Here is a 19,242-nt window from a genome sequence, read left to right on the forward strand (position 1 = left end):
AGGGGAAACTTTAAAATAATAAGACAATATTCTTTACCAGAAAGAATGGTAATTAGAAACTTTATCTGGAAAGATAAAAAGAGACAGTGGCGTAACCAGTGGGGGCCAGGCAGGCAAGTCGAGTGCAGGAAATGAAGACAATATATGTCACTGGCTACCAAAAAAATACGAAAATCCTGTGCACGCCACTGAATAGAAAAATATTGGAAACTGCACAAGGATTTCCAAAAAATATTTCGAAAATTAGCACGTGATACATAATAGACGATACTGCAAAGTTATAAAATTGGGAATGAGGTTGAGGAAAAAATTTCACTAAAAATAGAACATTAGGCGATGAAAAGTGACAAAGACTCTGAGAATAGGCCCTGAATAATCGAAATAGGCTCTAAAATGGAAGTAAGATGGATTTGTGTTTTGTTTATTTTACGTCACTCTTCTATCTTTTTAAGATTATTCGCGATGAATGTCTAGATGAAATAGAACCACAGATGTCAGGGCAAAGACTCGAACCCAGATTCGTTGGTGGCGAGGTGATAAGCTGTACAAGTACATTTGAATTTCATAATCAAATGGGAAATTAAGTTACTGTATGCAGGTATTTGTTTTCTGCACAGTTTAGACACTAAATAAGCAATATAGGTAGTAAAACATGAAGTAAGTTTCACTAAAATGTGAATAAATGTGCAGTAAGGAAAGAATATTGCACTAAATAGTGATTTAAGTCATTCATTAGAAAGACCTATCTATATTTATTGATTGATTGATTTCCTTTATTTTATTTCGCTTTTTTTGTTCCACTTTTGGCTAATTTGCGAAGATGGGATGAGTGATGATATGATGAAATTGAAGCATCCATGCCCAAGCTGGGATTTGAACCCGGGATCCCGTAGCGCGATGTGCTACCAAGAAGTTTATAATAAGAAGGATCTGGAGTGGTAGACAATCAAAGTACTAAAAAGTTTGCAAAATAAGCACTTAAGAAGAAATAGTTAATGCTAAGATTGACAAAAGCTTGAAATTGGATTCTTATTTTTTTTTCACAATACAGTTGAGGACCTTCTAGTCACACTTCAAGATGCATTTGTTACACATAAGTTAATGAGAGTATGTTTGACTTGGAGAATGATCCCATAGCAAAATCCCTGCACATGTGCACAAGAAAAAAAATAACATTCTCTCCAAAAACAAAATATGGCGCAACAGAAACTCAAAATATCACAAAATACCTTTAGTTTCTATGCTGTTCTACGTACAGTTATTGGATATTGAAACTGAAACACCTGCGTAAATAGCCTGGGATGTTCGCGGGACCCACCAGAGCCATCTGGTAGTTGAAATCGTACTTATGGCAATGAGTCACGTTTGCGGGTCCTTGATAGTCACTCCAGTAGAAGAGGTTCGTCAGTGAACGTCAAATCGTGTGTGTAGAGCGGTATAATGGGGACATATCCGACTTCAAAAGAGAGCAGATCGTAGGGGCGCGTCTAGCAGGTACATCTGTGTCCAAAACTGCAACACTCTGTGACGTCTCACGAGCTACAGTATCCAGGGTGATGTGTGCATATGAACAGGAAGGCCGAACCACATCTAGGAGGAGCAACTGCAGGGGACAACGAAAGTTGTCGGAAAGGGACGTCAGGGCATTTGACTAGGATTGCTGCACGAAGTGGAAAACCACCGCAGAAGTGAATACACACCTCACAGAACCTGTGTGCACTGAAACAGTCCGTCGATACCTGCATAAGGCCAACATTCATGGCAGGGTTGCTATCCCGAAGCCTTTCATCAGTAGCACAAATGCCGTAAAGCGGGTTCAGTGGTGCCAGACTCATAAAAACTGGACGTTGGATGACCTAAAACGTGTCATTTTCTCGGATGAGTCCAGCCACACCATGTTCCCAACAACAGGGAGAGTGTTAGTCTTGAGAAGTCCCTCTGATGCATACAACCCGGACTGCTTGGTACCCACAGTCAAACATGGAGGCGGATCAGTGATGGTGGGGTGCAATATCGTGACAGACTTTGGGCCCACTAATTGTTCTCGAGGGTCGTGTCACTGCCAAGGACTATAGGACCATTTACACCCTATGGTTCAAACACTTTTCCCGGACGGTGGTGCTGTGTTTCAGGATGATAACTGCCCTATTCACACTGCTAAACTTACCACATAGTGGTTCGATGAGCATGACAGTGAGGTTGAACATCTGCCATGGCCCGCTCAATCGCCAGATCTCAACATTATTGAGCCTGTATGGGGTTTGTTAGAGGATCGAGTGCGGAAACATTTCCCTCCACCACGTACACGTGCTGAACTTGTCACTGTGCTTCAGGAGGAATGGCTCCAAATCCCTCTGCACACGGAGCAGGACCTCTATCGATCCTTCCCACGTCGTGTTGCTGCTGTACTGGCCGCCAAAGGCGCACCAAGACCTTATTAAATAAAAATTATGGCTTTCTATCAGGTGTTTCAGTTTCAATGTCCAATACCTGTATATCTTAATACATAGTTAGTAGCGATAGGGACATTCCAATAGATAAAAGCAAACTAGATTATGTGAGAGCAGAATATAAAGATAGGAAACTACTACATAGTGCATAACTATTATCTAGTGTTATCTAAACTAACTCTTAACTACTAATAGTGCTGACAACAATTTTTTCTAAGAGAAATGTTATAAAATGTTGAATGATATAAACTATCTCAATTGTAGAATTAATTAGCATCTTTCTAACGGAATGGTAAGGTGTCGGACTTCTAAATGGCCGGTCTGAGTTAGATATTCGATTGGAATTATTTGATTTGTGTTGCGGTTGTGCAATGAGGAAAGGACATGTCGCCTTCAAGAAATTCTACAAAAAATATCAGTTCTAAGTTTATCGAAGCGACGAGGATAAATTATTAATCATATATGAAGGAACGCAATGTGACTTCTATGCTACAATCGGGATTCAAACTTGGAACCATTGGCGTCTTGGTACGCTGCGTTAACCACCACTACGACAAGGTTGATATGGGTACTGTAAGAGTGGATCAAATGAAAACGGAACCGTGGATGTATTGGGTTATATTTATGTATGTGTGTGCGACAATCCTGTGTAGAGGTAGAATGAGAGGTAAGGAACGAAACCCCTACGGCATAATGGACTCGCATTAGATAGTCGCGCGTGAGCACGTGACAACCAGATACGCGCCTGGTCGGGTTCCTCTCGAGCAATGTCATAGATGCCGAACTGGCGTTTGAATCAGGACTTCAACTATACCTAGTGCCAGAAGATGGTGGTGAGTTTGATTGGTACCGTTTGAGTTTCTGGTAATATAAATGGAATAACAATTAAATTTTTCTCCTTCCATGCTACTAATTCTTGTCATAATTTCTCTATAAGAGCCAGAGAAAGCATAAGTATTCCTAGATCCACCGCTAAATACATAACTCCATAATCTATTAATTCACTCTCTCATTGTTTATCAACGTTAATTGCTACTATTTCACCTTTTGGACAGCTTTTCTCCGATATTTTCCCGATACTTTGCCCCATATTGATTTAGCTAATGGCTCAATTTCAAACAAAACACGAATGCAAATATTCACATACAATTCAAACATTTATGAATGCTTTTTCAAGGAAAACGAACGCGCCACGACGCCTGGTTCTGCACAATTAGCATGCATTCGTTACTTGGATAAACATTGCATGTTGGTAAAACATTACAAATAAACATAGGTATGAAAACAGGCTTTGTTTGTTTCCTCGTGGCTATCCATAAATTGAAGTAAACATTGTTTTTTGATAATTTATCGCGTGTTTCGCGCATTTGCATTAGTTGTGTTCCATATACAAAACGTCGGATTGAGTAAGGTCAATGACACATCGCAATTAACGGAACTGATATTGAGAATCACTGACTTCGGAAACATACCCAAAGGACAAGTCTCTACCACGAATAGTTCTATAGATATGAGCAAAATTCCATCGCATGCTTACATACTTTCAAAAAATGCAAAGAAATTGTTACTGTACAGTGTCTCTCAAAAGTTTTAGGACAACGACATTTTAAACTAGGCAACCCAATTTACACAAGGCGTTGGTGGGTTGCGTGTAGAGTTAGGCTCAATTTCAGGGTTGCCACATGCACAATATATATTTATAAAATACCCGAAAAAATAAAAACATGTATTATTGTATAAAATTATTAAAATATCACTATTATATCGCAATTGACAAATTTATTCTCAAAGAAAAAAAAATAGGTTTTCTGGTATTTCATCGCTGATGAGTCTACAGAAAGGAAAAGAGGTGAGAGAAAAGGAGAGGTGACAAAGGAGAGCAGAAAGAGAAAGCAAAAAGAGAAGAGGAAAAGTAGAGGAGAGAAGAGGAGATTGGAAGAAGATTCTAGGAGAGATGAGGAAAATGGAGCAAAGAAGAGAAAAGAGGAGGAAAACGAGATGAGAGAAGAGGAGACGAGAAGCAGGGAGTGGAGAGTAGAGTAATGGAGAGAAAAAGAGAAGAATGAAAAGAAGAGGAGAAGAGTGAAGTGGAGTCGGAAATCTAAGACAGGAAAGGAGATACGAGGAGTGGGGATGAGTGGGATGGAGATAAGATGGAAGAAAAGTAGGGAAGACGATATGAGATAAAAGCAGAGCAGAAGGAGGGGAGAGAAGAAGGAGAAGAGAAGAACAGAAGGGACTGAAGAGAAGAGGTAGTTTCAGAAAATATCGTCTCATCGTCAAGAATTGATGCATTGGTTAAATTATCGACATGAAACATTCAATAACATTTTGAAATGTATTGGAGAATGTATTAGATCGGTTCAAAATGCCTTTTGGGTTCTTTCAGAGCAAGATAAAATCTTCCATGTAAGATCTTTGATTTTACCTGAGATTATACCACTAAAAACATGAATGTAATTTTAATATTTATAAGAATTCTCCAATTTTTGTCCACTTCTCCGTTGAAATGGAGATTTTGTAATTTAATATTTCCCCTTCCCCCATCGTTAATTCCAAACTGAATCATTCCGTTTCACACGGACAATGAACACAATGGGATAGGTCTAAAACTTACGAAAATTTTCTGCCACTGGAAGGGTTTGAACCTACGACCATTAGATTGACAGTCCTGAACGGTAAACACTAACCCACAAGCCTTCGCTCCTGAAAGTAAGTAGAAGGAGCTGACCAATGTGAAATGTAGATGCAACTCTCCCCCTACATGTAATGTGCAAACAATACTCGTTTGTAACAAAGAAAACGAAGGTAGTACGACTCGGCGAAAACATTTAATGGAGAATTGCACATGATGGGAACTTTTCATTCGATATTTGCGGAGGTATCCTTCCATTGAACTCGAGTGGGAAAAGGGGTAAAATTAGTATGTAATTAATTGCCACAAATATAAATAGTTATTTCATTAATATTTGTCAATGTCTCTGAAGCAGTACACAATTATCGTTAGAGTATCATAATTCACGATCTTATACATGAGAATATCCCTTTGAACGTGTGTCAACTCATTTATTTGTTTATTTTTTTATAAATTCCATATGCAGAACAATGTAGCCACTCTACACTGCTATTACAAATAATGTTACCATGCTTTTGTTTATAATAAAAGGAGAATTGAAAAAAAAAGCAAACCTCCTAAGGAGGATCGAACCTGGGATCTCTAGCAGTCCAACCGATAACTCTAACCACTACACCACGCCCTTACCTTCGATTGAAACAACAATTTTTAAATATTCTGTCCCTCCAATATTGTAAATGTCGTTGGGTATACATGTAGTTGAACTTTTACTTTAATTTTGGATTGCTTTCTTGTAGTATAGCAGATATCTTCGAGAAATTATTTTCGAAGTGATGAAGAAAAACGAGAATTTTGGTACGTAGTTGTGAAAATGCGAGTTATTTCTTCAAATTTGGTATTGTGATTAGACATTATTAATGGAAAATATCTAGAGGCTTGAACATTGCAGGACGATATTCTTTTTCTGTGATACTACAACAGACGAAATGCTTGTTTACTGACGCAAGTCTCGTGTTCAGAACAGTCTTATGAAATGTATTTGATCTTTGCGTAAGGTAACACGAAATAATTACACCGTTTGCGAACTACCAAATCTGCGCAACGTTAGACGTAAACAGGCGGAAAATTTTATTCATAAAATCACTTCACATTTGACAGTATTCATCAAGAGAGACTCGTGGGACACTGTGTTAAGGTGCTGGAGGAAATCCTTCTTATTTTTCTTCCTGGAAGAACAACAATTTTTAAAGTAGAGCAACAGTCGTTCCGCCCTTTCTTATTTCTTTTAAATTCTTCCACATTCCTTTAATTGGGTTAAAAATAAATAAAAATATTGCTTGCATTTCTGTCATTGGCGTAGACCAGGCCCGTACGCAGGATTTCTTTAAGGAAGGGGCCAGACCCAAATTTATATATAAGAGAGAGAGAGAGAGAGACAGATATTACAAAATAGTTCAAATAGTGCAAGCGCCATTGAAAAGTCATGATAATTCTATGTTTAGAAAATAATATATTTATAAATTAAATGTTGCGTACTAGGAATTATTATTACAATAAAGAACATGTCTAATTGTGAGTTAAGAAAAAACAATAATAAAGAGACATCTCGCATCACGATTGCAGTTCGAAAAAGTCGGGACAGGGATTGAAAGTAACGCACTGTCCTGACTAAATCGGTAAATCGGACGTTTCCTAGCCTTGCATTAAAAAAACTAAAACCATCCAATATTGCACCCTGAAGACTTTTGAGCAAGAAACAGATTCATTTATGTAAGAACAAAATTGAAATTTTTACACATTTCTAAAATCGACTATGTTATTTTTGTAGTTACTGATAGGTTCACATTTAATTATTTCAGGGTTCGAGGGGGCATGGACCCCATGCACCCCTCCCCCTGGGTACTGGCCTGACGTAGACAGTGCGAGAGAAATTTTGGAGAATCTTTCTATTAAATGTATTGTTTACATCCACCTTATGCTCAGATAGGTTTAGTGACAATCGTGAACTTTTCGTTTAATAGATAATATTTGGTTTTAAACGACGGGAGAACATTGGTCGAATTTCCTTTCTTGCTCTTTTGAGAGAATATATACTTCTACAATAGCAATCGCGTTCGGAAACGGTGAAAAAAAATGACTTGGTTTTCAAAGGCAGACAAGCTTGGTATCGTAGCTTGCTCGCGTTCAAAGTGACTCACGCTATTCAAGGCCGCTTCTTATCGCAAACCACTGTCGATGCAGTGTCCGCACCCAGCAAGTTACAAGTGACCAGAGTCGAATTTTAAAGAGAATCTGAAGAATGATAGATTTCAAGTTGGGCACTAGCTCAACATGAAATAGTTTAAGTGATAATGTCTGACAAACAAGAAACCTTATTGAATAAGTATCGGGATAGTAATATGAGTATCCGCTCCTTTTTAACAATGTAAGCTCGAAGACAATCTGTATACCATTTGTTTATATTGGCAACTTAGTCAACCGGAGGTTATTATAAGGAACTATTTCGTAGATGTTCATGTAACCGTTATAAAAATACAAATAAAATCTATTCACAAGCTTAGATATACTAACAACGAAGAAATAAATTCAGAGTTAAATTTCAAATGCATGTGTATAGAGTAATTCTAGAAGTACAGAGCTATATCAGAGTGTTAAACATCTTTTTGCAGGATAACGTTTACAATATTGACGCGACAGAATAATTAAGAACTGTTGCTCCAAAGGAAACAAAGGGCGTAGTGTATTGGTTAGAGTTCTTGAAAGCATTGATTGCGGTCCCAGGTTCGATCCTCCTTAGAAGGTATTCTTTTCTTTCTTTTTTTAAATCCCCTTCTATCAAACAAGAGCATGGTAACATTATTTGTAATAGTAGTGTATAGTGGCTACATTGTTCTGCATATGGAATTTATAAAAAAAATAAACAAATAAATGAATTGACACACGTTCAAAGGGATATTTTCATGTATAAGATCGTGAATTATGATACTAATTTTACCCCTTTTCCCACTCGAGATCAATGGAAGGGTACCTCCGCAAATATCGAATGAAAAGTTCCCATCACGTGCAATTCTCCATTAAATGTTTTCGCCGAGTCGTACTACCTTCGTTTTCTTTGTTACAAACGAGTATTGTTTGCACATTACATGTAGGAGGAGAGTTGCATCTACATTTCACATTGGTCAGCTCCTTCTACTTACTTTCAGGAGCGAAGGCTTGTGGGTTAGTGTTTACCGTTCAGGACTGTCAATCTAATGGTCGTAGGTTCAAACCCTTCTAGTGGCAGAAAATTTTCGTAAGTTTTAGACCTATCCCATTGTGTTCATTGTCCGTGTGAAACGGAATGATTCAGTTTGGAATTAACGATGGGGGAAGGGGAAATATTAAATTACAAAATCTCCATTTCAACGGAGAAGTGGACAAAAATTGGAGAATTCTTATAAATATTAAAATTACATTCATGTTTTTAGTGGTATAATCTCAGGTAAAATCAAAGATCTTACATGGAAGATTTTATCTTGCTCTGAAAGAACCCAAAAGGCATTTTGAACCGATCTAATACATTCTCCAATACATTTCAAAATGTTATTGAATGTTTCATGTCGATAATTTAACCAATGCATCAATTCTTGACGATGAGACGATATTTTCTGAAACTACCTCTTCTCTTCAGTCCCTTCTGTTCTTCTCTTCTCCTTCTTCTCTCCCCTCCTTCTGCTCTGCTTTTATCTCATATCGTCTTCCCTACTTTTCTTCCATCTTATCTCCATCCCACTCATCCCCACTCCTCGTATCTCCTTTCCTGTCTTAGATTTCCGACTCCACTTCACTCTTCTCCTCTTCTTTTCATTCTTCTCTTTTTCTCTCCATTACTCTACTCTCCACTCCCTGCTTCTCGTCTCCTCTTCTCTCATCTCGTTTTCCTCCTCTTTTCTCTTCTTTGCTCCATTTTCCTCATCTCTCCTAGAATCATCTTCCAATCTCCTTTTCTCTCCTCTCTTTCTTTTCTCCTCTACTTTTCCTCTTCTCTTTTTGCTTTCTCTTTCTGCTCTCCTTTGTCACCTCTCCTTTTCTCTCACCTCTTTTCCTTTCTGTAGACTCATCAGCGATGAAATACCAGAAAACCTATTTTTTTTCTTTGAGAATAAATTTTGTCAATTGCGATATAGCCTAATAGTGATATTTTTAATAATTTTAGTTTTTAGTTTTTCGCGTATTTTTTAAATATCTATTGTGCATGTGGCAACCCTGAAATTGAGCCTAACTCTACACGCAACCCACCAAGGCCTTGTGTAAATTGGGTTGCCTAGTTTAAAATGTCGTTGTCCTAAAACTTTTGAGAGACACTGTACAAGACAACAACTATTGTATACAAGCGTAACCATTATAGCACTATGTGCTAACAGTTTTTGCTTTAGAAGTTTCAAAAGTTAACAGTAGATGTCACAGCAGTTTAAGTGAACCTAAAGTGATAACATTATTCAAACTAAAGTTGATATATTCCCAATCTTTAACGACAAAATCTAATATAATAAAATAAATAAAATATATTAAAATTATTAATTTTCCATTCGATAAAGATTATTCATTCTATTCTTATGGTGAATTTACTTAGATCTTCCAGAACGCTAAAATCAGGACACTGCTGCACAATAATAAACAAAACGTTTTCCACAATTAAAAATATAATGTAAACAATACCAAGGGCGTGTCGAAAAAGGGATTTTGGAATTTGACCCCCACTTTCGAAATAAGCCTTCTGAAGGCTACTAAAAGTAATGCTCTAATTAAGTAAACAATTGTCTGCACTATGTTAAAGTGAAAATTTTCTCAAACTTTAATTCTTCCCAAGGAATAAGAATATGACTCGGGAAGTACACAATCTCTCTCACGAGAAACAAGTGAAAACATTCACTCGATTTGTTCAAGACACGCTCCAGAACGCACTAATAATAATCAATTAATAAACTTTCGGTTCAGAAATTTTTAAAAGCTAACAGTAGATGTCACTACAGTTTAATTTAACTTAATGTAGGAATATTAATTAAACTAAGGTTGATATATCTCGGTCTTTAAAAAAAGAATTTAACAGAGTTAAACCGAATTTACTAGTTTTATTGCTTTGATTAACATGATTGTCTAATTATTAAAATGTAATGTGCAATTATCTTTTCTCGCAGTAAATGATAGATAATTTATTATTTTGCACCTTGTACAGTCACTTCTGAATTGTATCGTTTCTATTGCGGTTCGCTGTTGGGCTCGGGTACCCTTTTCTACACCCTCGATTTTTCGCACATTTCACATATTATCGTTACGAAAATTAGTTCTTCATAACATACGATGTTTCTAAATAGCGCGGAAAGTAATTTTTTAAGATCTACGTGCTATAAAACTTACGTTTTTCAATATTTACATTCCTTATGTAACGTCGAAACGGTTTTGCAGCGATTTGATCATGGCGAATCTTGGATTCATGTCACAGGCGCAGGTCTGAACATTTTCTTCTTCTTCTTATGTCTTATATCTGGATGAGTTCATGTGGTTTGACAGGTATGGAAAACAGCGACGAGACACGATGAGGAATATCATTCAACATATTGTTGAACGGTATCCTCAGCGTGTGTAAATACGTTATCTTGTGGAACATCGTGCACATTTCTTTTCGGCAACTGTAGGCCGTTTTCTGAATGACTTGTGGGCTGGGATAATTTGCGACTTCTTATTTTTATCATGGAACGACGGGGTAGGGCAATATTCTGTGGAAAAGGACAAAAAAGACGACTTATTGCATACGACTGACTGCACTTAACGACTTTTAGTTTCAACTTCCACCTGCAATGCCTGGCCTTGGGGAAAAGAGGTAAGTTAACTTCTCAGCTTTACTTTCAGCATTAAATTTGGCTAATTTTTGTTTCTTCATGAGTCAATGCGACAAAAGTGAGAAATAGTGTTGGGGGCAGGTGACACCGGCTAATTTTTAATGCCTTGGTAAATGTGCGATAACGCCCGGAAACCTTTCACTCGTAGCCCCAAAAACCATCCACGGATAGCCACACAAACCATTCACACAAGGTTAGGTTAGGCCTGTTAGGTTAGGTTCCATTAGCACTCAATTCACCCCTAAATTCATCGAAAAAAGAAAGCGCGGCGAACATAGTTAAAAATACGTCCGAACTATTGCAAACGACAAAAGCGCCACTTCAAACGGCTGTAGAGTCGTAAATACTTCTTTCCGCGCTCCAATGTTTTTGTATTCAGAAATAGGATCACATAACCTTCATAATGAAAGAAAAAAAAATTCAAAATTCGAGGGTGTAGAATAGGGTACCCGACCCCGCTGTTGTTCTTTAGGCTTGAAAAGTGCACCACAAAAATAAAGTACTTACAGCAATTCAATTAATAATATTAATATCTTGGTGTATAAATGATTTTCTATCGAGATTTCACATTTCTCCCAATTATAATTACACAGAAATTACGGAAGCGTTTCAATATTTACTGACGAATTCACACTTTCGTCCCTTGTCAATAGCAAAATCAGGTTCTCACGAATTATGAATGGACATTTTTCCTATTTTGAGTTTGGCTTGGCTGGAACCCATTTGTTTTGCGTATAATATGTGGGAGGGATAGAAGTACAGTCCCTTGCCACACATGAACAGCAGAGATCCATTTTGCAGAGATAGGGAACCTGCGAGATAATCTGCAGGGATAGGGAGCCTGAGAGATAATCTGCAGGGATAGGGAGCCTGCGACATAATCTGCAGGGATAGGAGCCTGAGAGATAATCTGCAGCATAGGAGGCCTGAGAGATAATCTGCAGGGATAGGGAGCCTGCGAGGTAATCTGCAGGATAGGGAGCCTGCGAGATAATCTGCAGGATAGGAAGCCTGCGAGATAATCTGCAGGGATAGGGAGCCTACGAGATAATCTGCAGGGAAAATGAGCCTGAAGAAGATGCATATATTTTAGTTAAGACTTATCTTCGGATATGAATTTCCATAGAAATGAGACAAATAATAAAATATCTGAGGGTTAAAATATTGTTGGTTTTCATTGACTTAAATTGTTGATTTAAGTCCACTTTATGAACAGAAAGGCTAATCGGAACTGGACCTAAAGTTTAAAGTGGGATCCAAACCACTGTGATATGTGCCTTAACCGGATATCGAACCCTGGACCCCTTGATTACAAGGGGACGACGTTACCACTACGCCATTGGGGAGGTCCGGGTTATCGTTAGCGCTGTGACTATTCACAGTACACAAGAGCACTGGGGTGCGACTTCAGGCGCCAGAGCCTCGTTATCCTGCAAGAATCCACTCTCTCGTGTGTACTACGTGGATGAAAGGTTGATATTTGAGTGCCTTTCGGAGAGATCATCCCCCTTCTTCCCTCAAAGATCTTTACCAGACTCCAAGAGGTTGTTTTTTTGTGTTATTGACATTTCCACATTTCAAGATCATCCGTCTACAACTTTTTGCATCCTCCTTCTCACAAAAGAACTGAAAACTTGTAACATAGAGAGCAACTGATAAATGTTACCAAAAAATGGAACGACTTGCATTATGCTTGACAATTTGCAATAATTACACGAAGCGAGCCTAAGCACTTTTTTGCAGCCATTATAACACAAAGCAGCGATTAAAAAACATTAAAACGTTAAAGTGGCTAAGATTGGACACCTTCCAGCCACGTAAATCATCGAAGAGCGCAGCATCAGTGGAGAAATGGACCAATTCATCAGAGAGCACGTGAAAACAACGCAATATGCGAGCCGGGACGTGAGCTGCAAAGGATATTGCTCATCGTAACTACAAAAAAAGTCCAGTTGGAAGCAAAATCCTGCGAGCTCAATGTAAATAGCTACTTTCCAAACCATTAACTTTTGTCATTTGTTTCCAGTACCTTTATGGAATATTACTATTACTTGCCTGTCATTCTGTTCCTCTTTTTCAGTGTACCGTAAAAGAAAAATCAGTTTAGAGGTACCGTTACGGTTTATTACGGTAATTATGAGATAAATGTCATCTTTAACCAAATGGAAAAATCAATACGTTAGGCGGGGAAATGAAATACAGAGAGATAATGGAAGTGGATGAAGGTTCAGAGATGCGAGAACACTCGTACTGCCATTCTTCCCTTTTATGCTTTTTAAATTAACTGTCCTCAGAATATTCACTCTGCTGGTTCTTAAATTGAACAGGTACGAACCAGTTTGGAACGTTAGAGCTCATTTTTATGTTTAGCCATTTTATTAAGTTAAGCTTAGTTAGATTCCAAGATTTCTCTTCGGACTTTTTATCACGATATTGATTGATTGATATTAAAATTACAGTGTGTCATCACTAAGGCTATTTTCCCAGTTATGTTATACGAGACGTTAGGATCAAAGTGTCGGCGTCAATTTAAAAGTGAAGCACCATATGCTGACATCAGCTCAGATGTGATTTGTTGTTTTAAGTCCACTTTATGCACAGAGAGGCTAATCGGGACTGGACCTACAGTTTAAAGTGGGATCCGAACACTGTGCCGGGTATCGAACCCGGAACCCCTTGATTACAAGCCGACTATGTTATCACAAGGCCATCGGGTAGGCCCTCAGATGTCTCGTGGACTTACCACATGAGAGTTCTGACTGGAGCTTTTAGACCCACTAAAGGCGAGGTGAGTGCTACAGTGCTTCTTGTTACAGGGGTGACAATTAATGAACTATATGAAATAAAACGGAAATTAGTGACAAACCACGTAGTACACAAACTGTATTGCACATGTAAACGACACTACAGACATTCGGATTTAGGTTAAGACATGTTCGATATGTCTGCCATCTCTGGCGATGATGTGGGGCAGACGAACAGCAAAATTCTGCATGACCCGCTGAAGTGTCGAAACATCGATGCTGTCGATGACCTTCTGAATGGCAGTTTTCTGCTCGGCAATGGTTTTGGGGTTATTTCTGTACACCTTAACATAGCCCCCTTCCAGTGGCCTCTGGGTACCCCATAGCCAGAATGCGGTCCCCAAAATACTCCTCCAGGACATTTTCACTTGCAAATGACCGACATTAACACGTTGCATGCGCATACGCATACGAATTCCCATCATGCCCTGTGGCCAGTCACGCAGTTTGGACGTCATCACGCGAACCGTTCAGAAATTATGACGGTTTTATTTCATATAGTTCATTAATTGTCACCCTGTAAATACACCCTAATCCGGAGCGAAAGACTGTAGTAATTCATATGATGCTATCAAGTCGAGAATTGGTGACGGTGACAATCCTTCCGGACGATACAGCTGCAAGCGAAGCCAATTCATTGTCTACTCTCATAGTTGTCTAAAATCAATCTCGAAGAAGCGAGAGTAACAAGTAAGTGATGGATGCGCCGGGTAGCGATCCTGCTAAGATAGGGAGCCTGCGAGACAAACTACTTAGACGTGAGTAGTAGAAACTAGACAATGGATAATGTCCAATTAATACTGTATTTTAATAAACAACCAATCACTAACATTTAGATTTATTAATTAGGTTATTGCATCTTGCATTTCTGCCACTTTTGGCTAATCGCGAAGATGAGGATGAGTAATATGATGATACTGATGAAAGGACACCAACAAAGAACAATCATGCCCAGGGGCGCCGACTTGCCAAAATTATTTTGGGGCCTCTGATCACTGAAGTAAATTAATGAATGACTCACTCTCCCTTTTTTAAGTTTTGGCTTCAGTGTTCGGAATCTCGTAAAAGCCCATGAATTCCTCAAAAATATCAAAATTTTTATTTATTAACGTGCATAATGATATCCATCCACGGATGGATATGTCACAAGTTTCGTCAATCATAATAGCAAAATATTCCCCACTTTTAATATCTGCTACCACGGAGCGCAAAACAGATCTCCCTAATATATCAATGATCTCATTCTGAATGTCATGTGAGAGCCATTTGTAGCCCGAACTACCCTAGTTCATGCACATCGTCTTTTGAAACTCTTTTTAGTAACAATTTTAACAATACTCATAATTACATACTTAGTATATAGTAATAAGTCCTGTGTTTTGCTGACTCTGGTTTAGCGGTCTCAGCCCCCCAATGTTGATGGTCTAGAACATTTCAAATGTGTATTTAAAGTTATGTTCATGTGGCACATTTCAGAGTAAACTTTACAAGAGAAGCAAAATAATACATTAGATCCTCTTAAGCAAAATTATTTGGGGGACTCTGCCCCCACATCGTTAACATTGGGAGGGCTCGAGCCCCCCCCCCCCAGCCCCATGGAGTCGGCGCCTATGATCATGCCTATGCCTGGATTCAAACCAAGGAACTCACAATTATTAACAGAACATAAACACAAGGTAACACTGTTAAGCCTTGTTTCCATGTTAATAAAACATTAAAATCCTGACAAAGGCAAACTTATAGTATAAAAATTATACATAAAAACGCAACGTTTCCACCCTCTAACAGAGTCTTCTTCAGACGAATATTTACAATAAATTGTCAACCTGAATTCTTAGGGGTTGGCAACCTGAATTCTTAGGAGTTGGCAACCTGAATTCCTAGCAGTTGAAGAAGACCCTGTTAGAGGGTAGAAACGTTATGTTTTTATGTATATTTTTGATACTATAAAAGTAAATTTCAGCAAGCTATTAGCTCCAAAGACTCGATAGTCAAGTCTATCTAAGGGAGACAGTTTCCTTTCAATTCAGGTGGAAGAGGGGAACGTCCCAGAAGAGATGAGGCGAAGAAGAATAACTTTTCAGCTGCCCACACGACAAGGGGAGGGAAACACCCAACAGGTGTTGGGTGGAAATCCTATCTCGGATTACAAGGGCAGCCGAACTTCCAAGCTAATCATGAAAGCACCGAAGGAAGAAAGTTTCGCCTCGCGAGGGACTTTATTTCTCAGGAGAGAGAGCCGACACGGAATGTTGATAGGCAGAGCATGTACGCCTGCTTTTTCCGGTCCTTTGAAGCGGAAGTTTTAGCAACATGCAATTTCCACCCCAACAGCCTCGCAGCCCTCCGTGTTCTCTTTGTGTGAGGTCGGACGCATATTAGTCTCTACGTTCAGTCCTTTCTCTTCAACGTCTTCTTCCACAGAGACAGAAGAATGTACAAAGTGCCACAAAGGTTTCCTCAAATAGCAACTGGACCACATCTACACTATGATACCTGCATGTTTAAGCAATTTGAACCGGCCTAGTATTCAGAAGGTTGCAGGTTCCGATCCCAAATCCGCCCTGGACTTATACATGTGAATGCTAGAGGCTAACATATTAGCTGACGCATACAATTTTAGTTTTAACTATCATGCAAGATGATTAGATGTACAGTATTTTTAAAAATAGTTGTACCATATTTCAAATACCTCGCCTTTTCCATTTTGTTGTTCTTTTTAAATCAATACTAGGTTCTCCGCGATGGCATAGTTCATCGCCTTGTATTCGAGGGAGAGTCAATTAAAAACCTTAAAAGTCAGACTAAAAATAGCTCAAATTTACATGAGGCATCAACTGTTACAGTAAACCCTCGTTAACACGAATCCCGAACCGAAAAATCAAGGTACGTGTTAAAAAATTCGTGCTCAAATTTTATTTCTACTTCCTCTAGGATTTTCAGTTTTGTTTGCAGGTCTATGTCTGTCTGCTTCCTCTTGGCAATGATTTACTGCTTGCAACTTGATGTTTCTCGTACTGGCTACGTTTTAAAGAATAGAAAAACACGTCTGAACACACAACTGAATTTGTTGGTTAAATACGTATAAGCTCGTTGTTGACGCGATGGTCGCGATTGTCGAGCAATTGCACCCAAATTTTAATCTTGATGTTACTCGTACTGGCTATGTTTTAAAGAATAGAAAATCAACATTTAAACATATTGTTGATCTGAATCTGTTGGTTACAATACTGTATAAGTTGATTGTTGACAAGATGATAGAGATCGTTGAGCGATTTCTTACATAACTAGCAGAGGAACAACAGAAAAAAATATGAAAAACTTTGAAATTTCGTGTTAAATTAGATCTAATGACGCAACGGACTAAAAAGCAGTTCGTAATTCGTGGTAACCGAAATGAGAGTTAACAGATTAAACTTTCTACAAGATATAATACATCCCTGCCGTAACAAACATTTTGTTCATGTTAACCGAGTGTTCATCTTAGGCGAGTTTGTGTTAACGAGGGTTTACTGTATTTGCAAAACGACCTGAAGGCTGCAACACTGATCAAGTGAGCTTCTGATGTGCGTCTACGCGTAAACAACGATAGTCTAAATTCTACACGTAGACTACTTTATACACGTAGATGACGTAATCTATGTAAACAACATGGCAATAGGTGATAACTTAGCAAAGGGCGCCGTGGAATTAGAAGAAAATTATACTTCGTATCAGTTGATGATGTGTGAGAAGAAATTTTCATACTCTTTCTTCCAAATTCAAACAATTTCTCACCTAGGAAGAAACGTAATATAGGAAATATTCTAGTGTTTTATGGGGAAAAGACCAGTTTTGCCTCACGACTGCCATCTGTTGTTGTTTTTGCATACTATTTATTTTTTCCATAGTTGACAATAGAACAGAAGAGAAATTTGTTGTAAATAGGATTCCTTTTATTTTGTTAGGAACCAATTTAGTTGAAAATGTCACTTTCCTTTCATGCAACCATTGAAAATTAATTTTAATGCACTTTAGATTGTCTACGTAGTCTATGTAAACTACAACCCAATGTAATCTACGCGTAGATTACGTGTAGACAACGGATGTAGACGTAAACTTATAGTCTACGGCACATCACTTTGTCATTTTAAAGATGGCGCCTCCTGTATACACATGCACCAGCGAAAAGCAATGGTCTCTTGCCCTTAGGAAGCCTAAAACGTACTGAAATTCTACGGTAAATAAAAATTCAATGTATCTATGCATTCTTACCACGCCAGCAAGTTTACAAATAGAGGAGGAAGTTAGACAATGGCCTCAGTCCGCACGCAGATGAGAGGAAAGACCTTCGCGGTGGCTCGTAAGTGACTGTATATAGATTCCAAATATTCTTCTTCTTAAGGTATACAGGCACTAACTCAGGCTTGAAAATATATGTTGATCAGCAATGGGTCTATGCTACAATTCAACAAACTTGTGCAACTTTCCATGCAGATATGTACCAGATAAGAAAAAAAAGCAGTTTAAGGCTTTCATGAACGCCCCTTGTAGTTTCAGTCCTCATCGGAACGCCCCTTTACTTCAAAGAAAGTTCCGAAATATAAGTATTCCTCTGAGAACCATACGTCAAGTCCACGTACAGCCTAGTATATCCTCCCTTCAAACTTTTCCTACCAATAGCGTCCGTCCAAGAAGTGTTAGCAACACAGGCCTAAATAATATGCTTCCAATTCAGCTTCTTTAGAGATTTCGTAATGTGAGGTTGCGGTATCTTTCCTAGATTGTGTAATTGTGTTGCGCTGATTTTGTTTATAAAATGTGGGGACCTTTGGAGTATAATGTGCAATGAATGTATCGATGTATGAACACTGCAGATAAAAGTGACTGGCGTTTCAATTAGGACTTAAGCTGTAATCGAAGGAGCCCGGTGAAGTCACATATTGGTTCCTATCCCACTTTATCTGTGCATAAAGTGAATTAGAAAACTGAAATCAATAACCCCCCTCCCCCAATAAAGATCCCTTTGTATATAGGGACTGATTACAAGGTGACATTGTTACCAGACATCTTTATATCTCATAAATATGATACGTGCTTGTTAATAAGGTATTTGTATTTTTGGTCACATTTCTACCTTCTTAGTCTAATCGCGACGATGGAGATGATTAATGATTGCATGAGAGTGATGAAGGGACACTAACAAAGGTGCACCAAAGATGACTGAACTCAGACCACCGAGTCAGTATACTTGAAAAGTACTTTAGGGAAAAATATCCTTAGCCGACCTCCGTGGTGGAGTGGTTTGCACAGCGCGTTCCGACGCCAGTGGTCCAGGGTTCGAACCCCGACCTTTGCGAGCGTCCCGTCATCAATTTAATAACATCATCACCCATCCTCACATTCGCGATTAGCCAAACGTTGCAGAAATGGGAAGCGCTATAAACCAAATCAAGCAGCCTGAGTTGAACCTGGACCGTACGGTTTGAAATCAAACGCCTAGCCTAACCTGAGTGCTTGGAGTAGTCTTTGGTAAGGCTACTTCTAACTCTTTA

At 38.6% G+C, this 19,242-nt stretch overlaps 1 protein-coding gene across 1 annotated transcript in view; it reads right to left on the bottom strand.

Moving 5' to 3' along the window:
- The window catches only part of rsh (Rap GTPase activating protein radish), a 666,322-nt gene that overhangs the window by 57,900 nt on the left and 589,180 nt on the right, over positions 1–19,242 (bottom strand). The window lies entirely within an intron of this gene.

This window comes from Lepisma saccharinum, chromosome 28, assembly GCF_977018435.1.
Source record: "Lepisma saccharinum chromosome 28, izLepSacc3.1, whole genome shotgun sequence".
Lineage (NCBI taxonomy): Eukaryota > Metazoa > Arthropoda > Insecta > Zygentoma > Lepismatidae > Lepisma > Lepisma saccharinum.